We start from the raw sequence: 17,673 nt of genomic DNA on the forward strand, positions 1-17,673 counted from the left end.
CCCATATGTCCAGAAACTCATCTGGTTGTGGCTGGCTAGCAGGAACTGGTCAGCCTAACACTGGGAATTAGACTGGTATACAGGGTGCATGTCTAAGATGCCCTCTGTGTGCATTTTTCAATAAATGTCACACTGGCATCAGTGTGCATTTATTGTGCTGAGAAGTTTGATACCAAACTTCCCAGATTTCAGTGTAGCCATTATGGAACTGTGTAGTTCGGAATTGGCAGACTCCCAGACCATATACTCTTTATGGCTACCCTGCACTTACAATGTCTAAGGTTTGGCTTAGACACTGTAGGGGCATAGTGCTCATGCAACTATGCCCCCACCTGTGGTATAGTGAACCCTGCCTTAGGGCTTTAAGGGCTGCTAGAGGGGTGACTTACTTATGCCATAGGCAGTGGGTTGAGCTCATAGCACCCTGATGAGAGTGTCATGTCGACTTAGTAATTTCCTCCCCACCAGCATACTCAAGCTGTGAGGCAGTGTGCATGTGCTAAGTGAGGAGTCCCCAGGGTGGCATATTACATGCTACAGCCCTTAGAAACCTTCCCTGGCCACAGGGCCCTTGGTACCAGGGGTACCACTTACAAGGGACTTATCTGTGTGCCAGGGCTGTGCCAATTGTGGAAACAAAGGTACAGTTTAGGGAAAGAAAACTGGTGCTGGGGACAGGTTAGCAGAGTCCCAGCACACTTTCATCCATAACTGGCATCAACAAAAGGCAAAAAGTTAGGGGGTAACCATGCCAACGGAGGCCATTCCCTACAGTCATGTACAAAAGTTGGTAATAAGTCAATCGATTGCTGATGAATGCTACAAATACCACTAGAATTTCATTTGTAAACAGAGCCCTCTTTATGCCTTCCCTGAACCTTTTCAGCGATCACCTTTTCCATATTTCTTGGAACAATCTCCTCTTTTTTTAATAGGACTCACATCTTTAACCTTAGAACACCTACCAGTTGAAACAACTGCATGCACTAATGTGTTCTCTTGGAAATAGCCTTTTTTGTTAAAGAAAGACTCTGTCCTTGACATATGTTTCATTCTATTAATAATTACAATCAAAAGCTTCTTTTTGAAGGCAAATGCCATATTAACTACACCCTCAACACATTGTTTTGTTTCACTCTTCTCTTTCAGTATCTCTTCATATTTTTTACGAGATTCTGAGTTAAACTGGCACGAAACATTCTCACTCTAATTTCTTTGAACTGTTCCTGCCTTCTGGTTGAACTTTTGGTTTCCTTCTTTGACTTCTTGGTTGTAGTCTGACAATTTGTTTTACTTTCTGTGAAGGATTTAAAAGTGTACTTTTTTTCTTTTTTTCTTCATTCTGCCAACATTTCAGTTCCCCCAAAAAGTGTCCTTTTTTTCTTTTTTTTCCAGAAGCTCCTTTTTGAATAGTTACATTGGCGACATGTTGTACTTGTTTTTCCTGACTGGCAAGTAGGTAACACAATTTACTCACTCTCTTTTTTCTTGTGTTTTCTTTGGCAGTTTTAATACAGGAATAGATTTCTAAAATACAAAAAAAATACCAAATTGTATACCTTCTCATCACATACTACTTAATTTTATATTAAAATCATATCAATGTAATCAAACAATTGAATCACCATATTGTCACACTCTACATGTCTAAATTTTCTGTTTAAATAACAGTGCACGTCTCTTTGTTATCATATGTATCGTTGTTTGATTCATTGTTTGAGGTTTATGTATGAATGTGTGCTTATCTGTGGTATAGTGTGTATCAGCATATTCTTCACCATCTTCTCACCTACATTAGTGTTTCTCCAAGTATAATAGTCAATATACATATAACTATAACCCTGGGTATCTGAGCATATGTATCAATCTATGCCCAGGAGATTAATTCTGTATTTAAATATATCCGTCCTTGTTTAACTGTTTGGATTAGAATGTAAGTGGGTGTATCAGTGTATTTATACGTGTGTTATTATATATGCTAGTGTGTACATAATCCTATACATGGTGTTTTACTGGATCTATCAGACTCCTATTATGTTGAACCCACATAAATATCATAAATTGCTAGATTTAGAAATCTACAAAATAACCAGATTCCTATACCAACTTGTTTTTAATCTAGTTTATTTATCTTTAATAGACCCCATCTTTTCTTCCTTCCATCTCACTTGCATTCTGCCGCACACAAAGAAATAGGAGAATGCCTCTCATGATTGCTTTTGTTTGGGATGGTATCATTTCCTCCACAAAAAAATAAATCATCCCCCAATACAGGCAGCCATGTGCCATGTTGAAAGCCTGTTTGCTGTATCACTAGCCAGGAATTTCTGCATTGTTGCAAAGATAAAGTACAGAAATTCAGTCTATCTTGTATATACACTACATTTCTGACATATTGAAGTGGGGAAGAGAAACACTGCAAAGCACTTGCTACACTGCATGGCCTTATAGGTCTTTCGTTCTCAGCACATACCATCCTTCCCATAACTTATGTACATCCTAGTTCAGATATAACCTCTATGTGCGTGAAAAGGGACCATAAGTGTTTCTAAGTGTTTTTAAATACCAACACAACTTGTAAGTTCAAGCATGCACAAACAGTATTTAGCACTACAATAAAAGTATGGTTGTAAATCTTATACTTTCATTCATTCCATAAAATAATTCATACATTAAAAAATATTAATAAAATTATCAAAACCTCTCTGCTCAACATAAAATGATTTTATGTAAATCAGATAAACTTATATTATTTTTATTTACAAACACAGTCTGATTTAAAACTAATGCTGTAATTCACATACATTTTCATAGTTTTCATTGATAGATTGAATAGTGTCACAATATCACTTCTTGTTTTTGTTGTTGTTGTAAAAATGAAAGTTCAGAATAAGAATGGTAGCCCGCTCTTTGACCAAGAAACCAGTAATGGCAAACTGTTGACCTTTACTGTCACTTAAATTGTCCCAATTAAGTAATCACAAACTGTGCTTCATCTTTTCTGTGTGTTATGCCACATCTGAATGATTAACAGCTGTTAACCCTTTTTTGTCTTTTTTGGTAAGAAGCCCAATCTGTTACTGTGTGCACCTGGAGTTGTGACTCTGTCGTGGCCCCCAGCGCTCCCCGTGCAATGTTGTGACAAAGTCCCGACTCCACTCGGGGTATGAAAATATATTTCCCATTATTTTTTTCCACAAATTCTTCAACATTTTACATCCTGGGACATCACTGAATTGAAAAAAGTATTTATTTTATTTCTTTGTTTCAGAAAACATCTCATTTAAAAAAATGTATGTGTCCTTTTACAGTTCAACTTCCGCCATCATTCTTTCACCTCAGCTACCATAGCAACCTCCTTCAGAACACAGTACTGTACTGTATCAGTAGTTCAACAATTCAGAGCTATTTTTTTCTTAGCAACAGACTAGCTTTAATGTGTGCTGTAGCAGGTGTGGTTGACTATTACAGAATGTAAACATATCCAAAAGTGGGTTGCTTATTTATGAAAATAAAAGAACCTATCAGTGATTGTCTGACTGAATATTTTACACCACAATATATTTTTCTGTGCCAATCTATGTACAATATCCAATCAAAATTACGTTTTTTAAGTCCACTGCTATCTCCATTTTAATCACCTCACATTTTCCAAACTGTCTCATTCAGCTGCAGTCTTCTCCTGTGTGCTACTGCTTCTTCTTTCAAAATGTGGAGTGTGGATTGTAGGTCACAGATGTGTTTACTGAGCTAGTGAGTATGTTAGAGTGAGTGGCATTAGCAGGGACCTGGGCTTGCCTTATTTGAATATTACTTGGCTTGGCCAAAGAGGCTTAAAGTGGCAGCAATTACTTTCATTTGTTGAAAGCATTAGAGATTGTCAACCCCTTTTCTCATAATTTTGCACTGTGGTGGAAATTACCTCAGCACACTGAATGGGGTAGGACTGGAAATCCTAATGAAGGATACCTTTGTTCAAATAATGTATCTTTTCCATCACACTGCCTTTGTGTTCTCTAACATATGCCAGAGGCAGAAATGGAACTGGTCTACTGAATTCTGTCCACAAATAGACAAAGCCAGGAAAAATGTTAATAAAACTGTTTCAGCATTCTTCAGAGACCATAACATGGGTTCAATCTACAATAATAACCCCCACTTTCACATAGATGAGATATATTGAAAAGATGGGGGCAACAGAGTATTTGTGAGCAACTTAAAACTCTGCATCTGCTAGTACATGCACTAATCATGTACACAGAACAAACACAAAGGCTCTTCTTAGAGTCATCCTATATACTAAACTTTAATTCAATTTAAAAGCAAATCTGATTTCTTTTTTATAACTAAAAAGGAGTCGCAACTCTTGCGCAGATTCACAGAACAAAAGCAAAACGAAATGCACAACACTCAATATATTTTTCAGATGTTTTTGTTTTCACTCTCCATGTACCACTACATTTCTGAATAACTCAGTGGGAGTATAATTAGGTATATTAATGGATGGACAAGTGGGAAAGTAGATCTTTGAGTTGGTGTATAAGAGTATGAGTGGGTGTGTAAATAGCTGCATGACTGTGAGTGACTGTTAGTGCATGTCTAACTGTCTGAATAACTCTCTTAGTGTGTGCATAACTATGTCTCTGGCTATCTGAATGTGAATGTAAGTGTCTGAGTGGGTCTTTCAGTTGGTATGTGAGTGTCACTAAGTAAGTGACTGGTGCATGAGTTTGTCACTGAGATTTTGTGTGGGTATGAGTTTCTGTATAGGTCTCTCAGTGGGTGTACAAGTGTATGTCTGGGTTTGTGAATGGGTCGGTAAGCGTCTTAGAGGGTCGAGGAGTGGATGTGAGAGAGTGTGAGTGGGTCTGTGAGTGGGTGTCTCAGTATATAAATGGGTCTGTGAATTGAAGTATGAGTGTCTCAGTGGTTTTCAGAGTGGCTGTACAAGTGTCTATGTCTGCAACTAGGTATATGAGTGTCTAAGTGGGTTTGTGACTGGGTACATGAGATTGTGAGTGGGTTAATGAGTAGTTGTGTGAGTGTCTCAGTGGGTCTGTGAGTGGGTATATTAGTGTCACTGGGCCTGTGAGTGGGTGCATGAGGGTCTCAGTGGTTCTCTGAGTGGGTGTGTAAGTGAGTTTGGGAGTGAGTACATGACTGTGTGTCTGGATCTGTGAGTGTCTGAGAGGATATGTGAGTTGGTGTAGGACTGTGTGGTTCTGTCAATGGGTCTTGAGTGTCACTGGATCTGTGACTGGGTAAATGAGGGTCTGAGCAGGTTTGTGACAGGGTGCATAGAGTCTCAGTGGGTCCGTGACTTATTCTAAAAGTGTCAGTGAGTCTGTCAGTGGGTGCTTGCATGTGTTACTGGGTCTGTGAGTGGATATCTGAGTGTCTCAGTGGGTCTGTGAGTGTATGATAATCTGAGTGGGGCTGTGAGTGAGTGTAATGTGTCAGTGGGTCTGTGAGTGAGTGCATGAGTATGTGACGTGGCCTGTGATGGGGTATATAAGTGTCTGATTGCGTCTGTGAGTAGGTGTGTGAGATTCTTAGTGGGTCTGTGAGTGGGCGTGTGAGTGTCTGGGTGGGTCTGTTTATGGCTGTATAAGTGTCACTGCATCTGTGAGTGTGTGCTTGAGAGTCTGAGTGGGTCTGTGAGTGGGTGTATAACTCTCAGTGGGTCTGTAAGTGGGTGCATGAGTGTCTGACTAGGTCTGTCAGTGGGTATCTGAGTGTCTGACTGGGTCTGTGAATGTGTGTGTGAGAGTGTCTGACTGGGTCTGTGAGTGGATATGTGAGTATCTGAGTGGGTCTGTATGTGAGAGTTTGAGGCTCACTGAGTCTGAAACAGGGTGTTTGAGGATCTGAGTAGGTCTGTGAGTGGGTGCATAAGAGTCTGAGTGGGTCTGTGCATGGGTGTGTAAGTATCTGAGTAGGTCTGTGAGTGGCTGTGTAAGTGTCAATGGTCTGTTAGTGGGTGCTTGAGTTTCTGAGGAGGGGCTGTGAGTGGGTGCATAAGAGTTTGAATGGGTATGTGAGTGGCTGTATTACTGTCACTGGCTCTGTGAGTGGGTGCATGAGTATGTGGATTGATCTCTAAGTGGGTATCTGAGTGTCTGAGTGGGTCTGTGAGTATGTATGTGGATGTCTGAGTTGGTCTGTGAGTGGATGAGTAAATGTCTAAGTGGGTCTGTGAGTGGGTGTGTGAGTATCTGAGTGGGTCTGTGTGGGTATGTGAGTTTCTGACTGTGTCTGTGAGTGTGTGTGTGAGTGGCTGTATGAGTGTCAATAGGTCTGCGAGTGGTTACACAAGAGTCTGAGTGGGTCTTTGAGTGGGTGTATAAGTGTCAGTGGGTCTGTGAGTGGGCACATGAGTGTGTGACTGGATCTCTGAGTAAATATGTGAGTGTCTGAGTGAGTCTGTGAGTGTGTATGAGAGTGTCTCAGTGGGTCTGTGAGTGGGTGAGTGGGTGTCTAAGTGGGTCTGTGAGCGGGTGTGTATCTGAGTGGGTCTGTGAGTGTGTGTATGAGTGTCACTGGGTCTGCAACTGGGTGCTTGAAGGTCTGCATTGATCTGTGAGTGGGTGTATAAGAGTCTGCATGGGTCTGTGAGTGGGTGTATAAGTATCAGTGGGTCTATCACTCATGTCCTAAGGTAACTATCATGCATGCCGCCACCATGCACAGTTATCTGATCAATACTTTCATTGCATATGTTACAGTGACATTAAAAGATGCGATGAGTGCTGTAATTTGTGGGGTAATTAGCAGTGGAGGACGAGGATGCTCTTACGGTGCAAGTTATAGTTAATTGAAATAACTAACAATAACTGCTGAATTTCTCTGGTTTTGTGTGAGTAAATTCAGAACCTAACTATATCGTCCCTGTATCCTTTGTTTTTTTCAGTGAATTTCTATGGTTTATTTAACGTAAATTAATTTTATTTACTACATCTTAATCCAACCACCACCGTTCATGGCCTATGGCCCTGCACAGCGGATGTTGACTGCAGGGCCTGGCCAGTAGCCAGACCTTGCGTTCATACCCTATAACCTCAAAGCCCTGCGCTGCACTTGGCCTTTGGCCAAGCGCAGTCGGGGTTGGCTGCAGGACCTGGCCCGCAGCTAACCTCTACAGCCAATCCCCTATAACTACCCAACCTTGTGCCATGCACGGCGTTCAGCTGTGCACATAAGGGTTGGCCACAGGGCCTGGCCAACCCTTATATAACCACCCAATCACACATCACCCATAGCCTTTGGCCCTGCCAGCTTGAATTGGCCACAAGGCAAGTCCTGTGGCCAGGCCTTGCAGCCAACTCCTGGGAACCACCCAGAGAGTAAATTATATAGTTAGAATAATAAATTTTAGGACAAATTGAAAAGAAAAATGTAATTGTCATTTAAAAAGAGTGAGATCGCCTTTCAGTATATACCTTAAAAGTTTCAAGTTAAAAAGAAACTAAATTAGACAAACAACTACAAAATACACTAAGACTGGAACCCTCAACCTTCAGTGTCAGTGTAAATATCAGAGACCTTAATCACTAGTCAATAGATTAATCCTTAGTGTATGGCATCCAGAAAAAACTTTGACATTCAAGTCAAAGATTTTGTTGGCGAAAAAGATTCACATGGGAAAAAGACTTCAATATGAGATCATCAGGAATGTTTAAGAGTCCAAATAATGCAAAATAAACAGACACACTGCCATGAGATACAAAGATTTGAACCTTCATCCTACTGACAGTCCAAGAGCTTTAGGACCTTATTACGACCCCGGCGGTAGGTGATAAAGTGGCAGTAATATCGCCAACAGGCTGGCAGCAACTACCGCCAAATTATGACCATGGCTGAAAGATCTCCGAAAGACAGTCAATGTACCACACAACTGCCAAGGTGGAAACAACAGCCACCACAGTGGCAGCCACCTGCACCCAGGTTGAGTCAATGTTCCACCATAATATGACCCTGCAAACCACCACCTTTTCCGGGGCGGTACCAACAACATCAAAAGCCTGGCAGAAACACTGCACAGAAGTGAAAGGACTCACCATTGGAGACAAAGGGAAGAACCACGCTGCCATGGAACCAGAACTGCATATTTTTCTAATGATATTCTATGTTCTGCTCCACCACAAACACCAATGTCGGCAAAGATGAGAAAGTTGAGTACAGCCGCCTAGCACACAAGGGAGGGAGGAGGAAAACAACAATGACACACAAATGCAACACACACACCCCATACACACAACCCATACACACAACCAGCTGCCCAAGAAAACAAGTTAGCCCCCTAGATCAGCTGAAAAACTATTTCGCCAACGTGTTTGAAATAAGAACAACACTGAAGCAATATAACAGATATATACAAATTTACAGAAAAAAGGACACAGCCCAGGACTCAATTTGCATGGGCCACGTGGCCACAGGCCAAAGTCCAAGGCCCCACTTGTCACCTGCTTCAACACGGAGGGAACACTGCAGGTGCATCAGTTGTTAAATAGGAAGGCACCTTGGGGAGGTGGGTGGGCATCTCAGCCGGGAGATGAAACAAGACCACTGGTTCTGGAGGGGGCAAAATGCCCTGTGCTTGATCCTGGGGAGTGATGGGCCACAGTCTCTCGAATGGGTGTCTTGCCCACTGGTTAAGGAGAGAACAGCCCGCACAGCAGCCCATGGAGGCAGGATTACATTGACGGTGGTGCTGCTGGTGGTGGGAGGCTCCTGCACATCCCCTGCACCCTCGGATGGCTGAACAGTGGTGGTGCTGCTGGTGGGAGTTGGCTCCTGCACATCCCCTGCACCCTTGGACAGATGCACAGTGGTGGTGCTGCTGGTGGGGGGAGGCTCCTGAACATCCCCTGCACCCTCGGATGGATGCACAATCATGGTTGGTGGTGGGGGGTCTGTCACAGCTGCTGGTCCAGGCTTCTTGCCCTTCCTGCCTGCTGCTGCAGGCTCCTTGGCCTTCCTGCCTTCTGGTGCAGTCTCCTTGCCCTTCCTGCCTGCTGGTGCAGGCTCCTCAGCCTTTCGGTTGGTAGGTGCAGGCTCCTTGGCCTTTCGGGTGGCAGGTGCAGGCTCCTTGCCCTTCTTGCCTGCTGGGGCAGGCTCCTTCCCCTTTAGACTGGCTGGTTCAGGCTCCTTCCCCTTCAGTACATTTGGCCTGGATCCCTATCCACCACGAGTGGGTGCGGTTACAACTGGGCCCGTGGACTGTGTGGCTGAGGTGCTTGGCTGGGTTTGTGATACCCTGGTCATATGTGCAGGACTGGGGGAGGGGTAAAGAAGAGGTCAATGGTGGATAGGGACAATTTTTTAGGTACATTTGTGTGGGTAGAGGGAGAAGGAATGGGAGTGGAGGATGAGGGAGTGGCTGTTGGAGGTGTCTGTCTGCTGGATTTGGGTGCAGGTGCATGGGCTGTATGCTGTTGTGAGGTGGATGTCTGTTGGGTGTCTGAGTGCTTGCGTTTGTGTACTTTAGGAGGGGGGACAGACACAGTGGGAGAGGACACAGGGGACATGTGCTTGGATGTTGTGGATGTGTCTGCCTGTGAGGTGTGTGCCCTACTTGGTGTGGTGATGATGCTGATAGTGGATGGTGATGTTGTGCATGCAAGTGTGAGTGTGGATGTAACTAGGTGGGAGGAGGAGGATGAAGAGGGGGAGACAGTGGAAATAGTGGGTGTTGTTGTGCCTATGGGATGAAGTGTGGTGCTTGTGTTTTCCTGTGGCACTCTTGGGTGATGTCTTGTGTGAATGCTCATCTGTATGTGTGCCTGGGATAGTTTGGGGTTGAGGAGAATGGGACTGGGCAGTAGAAGTTGGAGGAGGGAGGTTAGAAACAGGGACAATGGCTACCATCAGAGAGGAGGCCAGAGCCTGAATCGATCTTTGTTGGGCTGCTAATCCACTGTGAATGTCCTCCAAGAATGCATTAGATTGTTGCATCTGGCCTGCCAGCCCCTGGATGGCATTCACAATGGTTGACTGCCCGACAGAGATGGATCTTAGGAGGTCAATAGCCTCCTCACTCAGGGCAGCAGGGCTAACTGGGGCAGGGCCTGAGGTGCGTGGGTCAAAGGAGATGCCCACCCTCCTGGGTGAGCAGACATGGGCAACTCGATGAGGGGTTGCTGGGAGGGTGGTCCTGGTATGGGGGTTGGCAGTTGTACCTGTAGCTGCGGTGGTCACAGAAGTGTCCGCCACTACCAGGGAGCCTCCATCGGAGGAGGTGTCTGTGTCTGAAGTGTCTCCTCCATTCTCCGCTGTGTTGCTCCCCTCGCCCTCCATCCTACTGGTGCCCTCACCGCCGGTGGACTCAGCCTCCTGGGTCCTGTGGGATGCAGCTCCCTCCATCACCGGTGCCTCTGCTCCTCTGCCAGATGATGCTAATGCACATAAGGACAGGATGACAAAACAAGAAATGGGGGAAAGAGACAAAGGATACCCTGGGTCAATGGCTGAACCAACACCACTGTTGGCGTACACAGCACACACACAGGGAACAGCCCTACACAAAATGCATTGCACTACTGGAGAAATAGCTTGCCACTAAGGCTTGGGGAGGGGCACACACCATCAAATGCAGCACACCTGGGATCTACGCAGCCCTGACCAGCAGTGGATGCCTACGAGCTGGGTAGCAGGATTATCCCTTCAGAACCCTAGCCACCAGAGGACCTATGCTGCAATGTCAGGCCTGGCCTAGGGGCACCCACTGACACACATCCACCACCCTACCATCGTAAGTTGTAATGTTGGGCACTGTACTCACCCCCTTGTGGCTGCTGTAATGCCCTCAAGCACCCATCCATCTCTGGATAGGCCACCGCCAGTATGCAGGCCATCAGGGGGCTCAGGGTTCGAAGAGCACCCCTACCTCGTTGGGAGGCCACCCCCTGCTGGGCCTTCTCCATCTTCCGTGCCCAGCATCTCAGGTCCTTCCACTGTTTGCAACAGTAGGTGCTCCGCCTGCCATAGACCCCCACTGCACCTCCTTGGCGATGCACGCCATATACCCATCTTTTGATGGGCGCTGACCTGCAGAGGAAATACACACAGGAAAATACCATAAGACAACAGTCCTGCCTGTTACACATTTGGCCCACCATACCCGTTCCCATCACCATTGCTACACACATTGCCCAGCACACAACCTGTACCACTCCTGTACATTCCTACCACTGTGGATGAATAGGAAATGGAGACATATCCCCGTGTACAGACCCCTGGCAACAGTGGAGGACAGGCACATTATCCTCACCTATAGACTTGACAGGGCCACAATCACAGACCTGTGTGCCCAATTGGAGCATGATCTGATATCTGCTATCCATCACCCCTCTTGTGCAAGTGCTATCTGTACTCCATTTCCTGGCAACTGGTTCTTTCCAAGTGACAGTGGGCTTGGCAGCGGGAATGTCACAGACAATGTTCTCAAACGTGCTGACAAGAGTGTTGTCCCCCCTGATAAAACACATGTGCAGCTAGATTGTTTTCCCCCAGGTTGAGGATTTGGCCACAGTGAAGGATGAGTTTTATGCAATGGGACATATCCCCAACATAATTGGGGCGATTGATGGAACACATATTGCATTTGTCCACCTCCCCCCTGGCAGAATGAACAGGTGTTCAGGATTCGTAAGAGTTTCCACTCCATAAATGTTCAGATGGTGTGCTTGGCGGACCAGTACATCTCCCACGTCAATGCTAAGTATCCAGGGTCGGTGCATGATGCCTTTGTCCTGAGGAATAGCAGCATACCAAATGTGATGGGCCAACTACAGCGGCACAGGGTGTGGCTAATAGGTGAGCCCTGGTTCCCACCCAGTAGATGTTGGTGTATGGGTATGGTGTAAGCCATGTAGGATAGTGTGCGGCTAAATGTTGTCCCTCAAAATTTGCAGGTGACTCTGGTTACCCAAACCTATCATGGCTGCTGACCCCTGTGAGGAATGCCAGGACAAGGGCAGAAGAACATTATAATGAGGCACATGGGCAAACCAGATGTATCATTGAAAGGACCATTGGCATCCTGAAGGCCAGGTTTCGGTGCCTCCATATTACAGGTGGTTCCTTTTGCTACTCACGCAAGAAGGTCTGCCGGATAGTGGTGGCATGCTGCATGTTGCATAACCTGGCCCTCAGATGCCATGTCCTAATCCTGCAGGAGCAGGAGTCTGGAGATGCCCATGTGCCAGCAATAGACCCTGTAGACAGTGAGGATGAGGAGGCAGAGCATGAGGATGAGGACAACAAAACATCTGTGACCCCGCACTACTTCCAATGACACACAGGTAGGACAGTCTACCTTCACAATTCAATGACTTTGGTTGTAATTTGTGTGGCAATGGCATGCTGATGTTTTCCACTTCTATGCCCACTTACTGTTCCCTCTGGCAATTCATTTTGCAGATGTTGGTGACCTGACATATACTCCTGGCGTGATCACTGCAGCCAGCTACAGGTCATTAATCTATGCTCATTCTCTGTACAGTTGATTTGCAATGTTTGTACCTTTTTTCAATGAATACACATTTGATATACATGACATACTCTAAATGTTTTTTTCCAAAGGGTGTTTATTGAAATGCTAATATATAGAGGGGCAAGTGCAATGGGATGGGATGATGATGAAGGAAAGTCTAGGGTATTGCTCCAGTCTGTTTGCAGCACAGGTGCATTGTCCAAGGGGACATAGGCAAGGGAGCAATGGCAGTTCAAGGTGGAGAGGGTGATTGAGTGGGACACAATGGTGACAATCAGGAGAGTCTCATTTCCTTGGGGGGTCTTGGCAAGTATCTCTGGCTTCTGTCTGGATCGCACGGAACATTTGTGGGGTGGTTCACCTTCTGGAGGGGGAGGGATGCTGGTGGCTTGTGAGTCCTGTGGCAGGGCATCCTGGCCAATAGCGGCAGCGGAGGTGAAAGGCAGTTCAGATGTCTGGCCAGTGGCAGGGGCCCGCTGGTGTGGGACTGCCTCCCTCATAATGTTGGCCATGTCTGCCAGTACCCTTGCTACGGAGATCAGGGTGTTGATGATGGTCTGCAAGTCCTCTCTGACCCCCTGCTACTTTCTCTCCTGCAGCTGCCTGTTCTCCTGCACATTGTCCAGGATCTGGCCCATCATGTCCTGGAAATGGTGATAGGCTCCCAGGATCTCAGAGAGTGCCTCCTGGAGAGTTGGTTCCCTGGGCCTGTCCTTCCCCTGGTGCACAGCAGTCCTCTCAGTATCCCTGGTGGCCTGTGCCTCTGTCCCCTGAACCATGTGCCCACTGCCACTGTCCCCAGGTCCCTGATTGTCTTGGGGATGACGTGTGCCCTGGGGTCCCTGTAGAGGTGGACACACTGCTGATTGATGTGTACTGGGGACAGAGTTATAGGTATGCTGGGTGTGTGCTGTGGTGATGTTTCCTAATGGGGGAGGCTCTTTGGTGGTGTGTGACTGGGCTTGGGGAACTGGCTGTCCAGTGGTCCCTTGCTGTCATCACTGTGGGCCTCCTCTGGTTTGGGGGACTGGATAGTGCTGGCACCTCCTCTCTGGTGACATTGGCTGGGGTACCTGTGGGGATGTAAATGATGTGTTATGGTTAATGTGTATGACATATTGTACATCCATGGCTTCCTCTCTATGGTTGGATTTTCCCTGCCAGCTTTCACTTGTGTGTTAGTGTATGGTGGGATAGTTAATTCTCTATAGTGTTCATGCTTTAGTGATGAGTGCCCATGCAGGGCTGTGATGGGTGTCCATGCATTGGTACAGCATGCAGGGTTTGGCATTGGGATGAGTGGGTTATGATGGTGGGGAATGTGGGATGTTGTGGAGTGATAGGGTGAGGGTGAGGGTATGTGATGGCATACAGGTTGAGGGTGATAATAGTTGAGAGTTGACTTGCCAGCGTACTGTCCTCCACCGACTCCGGACAGGCCCTCAGGATGCAGTATTACCAAGACTTGCTCCTCCCATGCTGTGATTTGTGGGGGAGGAGGTGGGGGTCCACTGCCAGGCCTCTGGATAGTGAGCTGGTGTCTTGCTGCTAAGGAACGTACCTTCCCCCATAGGTCATTCCACCTCTTCCTCATGCAATCCCTAGCTCTTGGGTGCTGTCCCAGGGCACTGACCCTGTCCAACATTCTCCGCATTAGCTCCATCTTCCTGGCTATTGATATCTTCTGCACCTGTTCTCCAAATAGCTGTGGCTCTACCCTGACAATTTCCTCCACCATGACCCTTAGCTCCTCCTCTGTGAAATGGGGATGTCTTTGTGGTGCCATGGTTGTTGGGTGATGTGTGTTGGTGAGGGTGTGTTGGGTAATGTGTTGGGGGTTGTGATGTGGAGTGTGTGAGTGGTGTATAGGTGTGAATATTGTGTGGCACTAGTTGTGTCAGTGGTCTTGGTGTCAATCTCCTGCCACTAATTGTTGTTTGTAAAGGGTTGTGCTGATACCTGGGCCTGTGTGAGGTTGCTTGGCCCACTGTAGTCTATGTGATTTAAGCCCCGGGGAGGTACCTGTGTCCAGGATTGGGTCGGGCTGACCGCTCCACGTCATGCAATGTGAATTAAACCCCAGGGAGGTTGTAGTCCCTGGGGCATGAATATGCCCTAGGAGGAGGACTCCATGTATCTCGCCTTTATTTCAACATACCGCTGGGACTTGGCCCACTCAGGGGTTTAATAAAAACAAGATTGGGAGCCTGCACTTTTAAAAAAATGTTTGCTGTGAATTTGTAACATTGCAGAGAATTTGCAGCATTTTTTTAATGGCTTTTTTTGCTCTGTCAAGGCCCCTCTGGGACCCCAGCACCAGAGCCAAGGGGTCAGGGTGTCCCTACCCTGGCCTCTTTTCCTTTGTTCACTTTTTTTTCTGGACTTGACTAAACCAGAGTCCCAAAATGGCTGCCAACACTTCCTGGATGAAGTGTTGGCAGCCAACCAGAGTTCTGCAGATCTCTGCACAAGCTCATTATTGTTTGCGAAGTCGTTATGGCCACAAATATGCAAATTTAGATTTCCTTAAATTTCTCCACCACCACAGAACGGATTTACACCAAATAACAAAAAGCGCACTCTGCCTACTGAAAGCTACCTTTCTGCCAAATTTGTTGTAATTCCATCCAGCAGTTTGGGCTGTCATCATGGTCAAACTCTATGGGAATTAACATGGGAATACACATTTGTTGCCCCCGACCCTTTTTTCTGAGCCCCCACTTGATGGATCACCTTAGAACTTTCCTTGCACAACAACAATCACGGCACACTTTTTTGGGTACATTTTGTGAAAATTCGTCAAACAGCTGCAACAATATAGGCAAGTCAAAAAGTGCATGTGGGGATCCAGAGATACATGTTAACAGTAAGACTAGCGCTTGGAGGCAACTAGTGCTCAAAGGTTTGAAAAAAAAGGTTGCACTGGACAGAGACAAAGTCCAGAGTTCGGGCTACTCATGATGTAGCATGTTACACTTACTTTCAGAAGTGTTTCTTGATTCAGGAAGTGTTCCACAGCACCAGCCAAGGCTTCAGAGACTCTGGTTTGCCTATTGGGGACCGGAACTACAGCTCCCACAATGCACCTCTTTAACTTAATGTTAAGCTTCTTACAAAAGTTGCTCCAAACCTCTCCAAAGGTATGAATCTTCTTCCAGAGGTCCCTTATGGGTCCTTGATATATCCATAAACTTGATCCAAGGTTTCAGAATCTCTGAGTTGCTCTTTGGGAGTTGGGAGTCCAGAGTTCAGGCTACTCACGATGTAGCACTGTCAGACTTACTTTCAGAAGTGTTTGATTCAGGAAAGTGGTCCACAGCACCAGCCAAGGGTTCAGAGGCTCTGGTGTGCCTCTTGGCTCTGGGACTACACCTCCCACAATGCACCTCTTCAACTTATGGAGTTGTTCCAAACGTCTCCAAACGTCTGGATCTTCTTCCAGAGGTCCTTTTTGTGTCCTTGAAGTGTCCACAACTTGATCCAAGGTTCCAGAAGCTCTGAGTTGCTACTTGGGAGTTGGGACTACAATTCACAGAATGCACCTGGTCAGAATCCTCAAATGGCCACTGGATACTAGTCAGCTGGGCTCTTGTTGCAGGACTTGATGCAGGGGACTCTAGTCAACTCCTTTGTACCTGCAGCTTACAGTGCATCCCCTCCTGGAGTTGCAGAAGCAAGACAAAGGTGGTCATTACAACCCTGGCGGTCGGTGTTAAAGCGGCGGTAAGACCGCCAACAGGCCGGCGGTAAAAAAATTGGAATTATGACCGTGGCGGAAACCGCCAACAAAGACAGCCACTTTAACACTCTGACCGCCACAGTGGTACAAACAAACAGACAGGCAGAGGACAATGTACCGCCCACAGTATCACAACCTACCAATCCACCACCTTTTCCGGGGCGGATTCACAGCAAACAAAAACACGGCAGAAACTGGACTTCGAAGGGAAAACGCTCACCTCAAAACAGGGACATACACACGCAACACCCCCACCCCCACCCTCACCCCCTACAACACACACACAAGTACATGTTGATACATTACAGTTACACCCCCCAACCCCCCCAGACAAATGCAAAGACAAAAGGAAATTAGTGTAACCATTGTAATCTATTAAAATCCAGTACGCAAAAATATATATCCACTATTAACAAATATATACACCAAGAATAGAAGTCCAGGTATTGCTCCATTTAAGTCCATGGAACACTGGGCCCACACTGCATGGTCGAGGCCCACACAAGGTACCCAAACATGACAGAGAGAACACTGCAGGGGCATCAGATAGAAATAAAACAGGCACCTCAGGAGGAAGGGAAGGGAAAGGGTGGCACCTCAGCCAGTTGAGTGCACAACGCCAAATCCAAGAGGGGGCCCCAAGCCCACTGTTCAATCCTGGGGAGTGCAAAGCCACAGTCTCTCAAGGCTCTACAGCGGGTGGTTTGCCCACTGTTCAATCCTGGGGAGTGCAAAGCCACAGTCTCTCAAGTCTCTACAGTGGGTGGTTTGCCCACTGTTCAATCCTGGGGAGTGCAAAGCCACAGTCTCTCATGACTCTACAGTGGGTGGTTTGCCCACTGAACAATCCTGGGGAGTTCAAAGCCACAGTCTCTCAAGTGGATAACAGCCTCCACTGGTTCTGGAGGGGGCTTTGTGCCCAGACTGCTTCATCCTGCCAAGGACAGAGGTAGTGGATGGCTTTCTCCACTGGTTCTGGAGGGGGCTTGGTGCCCAGAGTGCTTCATCCTGCCAAGGACAGAGGTAGTGGATGCCTTTCTCCACTGGTTCTGGAGGGGGCTTTGTGCCCAGTGTGCTTCATCCTGCCAACGATAGGGTGAGTGAATGCATGTCTCCACTGGTTCTGGAGGGGGCTTGGTTCCCAGAGTGCTTCATCCTGCTCGTGGCGGACTCAGTAGCGTCAGTGCTCTTGGTGCTCATGGGCCAGCGGTGCTTGTGGCGGTGGTGTCCTTTGCAGCGGTGCTTGTGGCAGCGGTTTCCTTTGCAGCGGGGCTGGTGCTGGTGGTCCTGTCTGGGCCAGCGGGCCTGATGGCGGTCGCCTTCTGTCCAGCGGGGCTGGTTCTGGCGGTCCTGTCTGGGCCAACGGGGCTGGTGCTGACGGTCCTGTCTGGGCCAGCGGGGCTGGTGCTGGCGGTCCTGTCTGGGCCCTGTCTGGGACAGC

Source organism: Pleurodeles waltl, chromosome 4_2, assembly GCF_031143425.1.
Source record: "Pleurodeles waltl isolate 20211129_DDA chromosome 4_2, aPleWal1.hap1.20221129, whole genome shotgun sequence".
In the NCBI taxonomy this organism is placed as follows: domain Eukaryota; kingdom Metazoa; phylum Chordata; class Amphibia; order Caudata; family Salamandridae; genus Pleurodeles; species Pleurodeles waltl.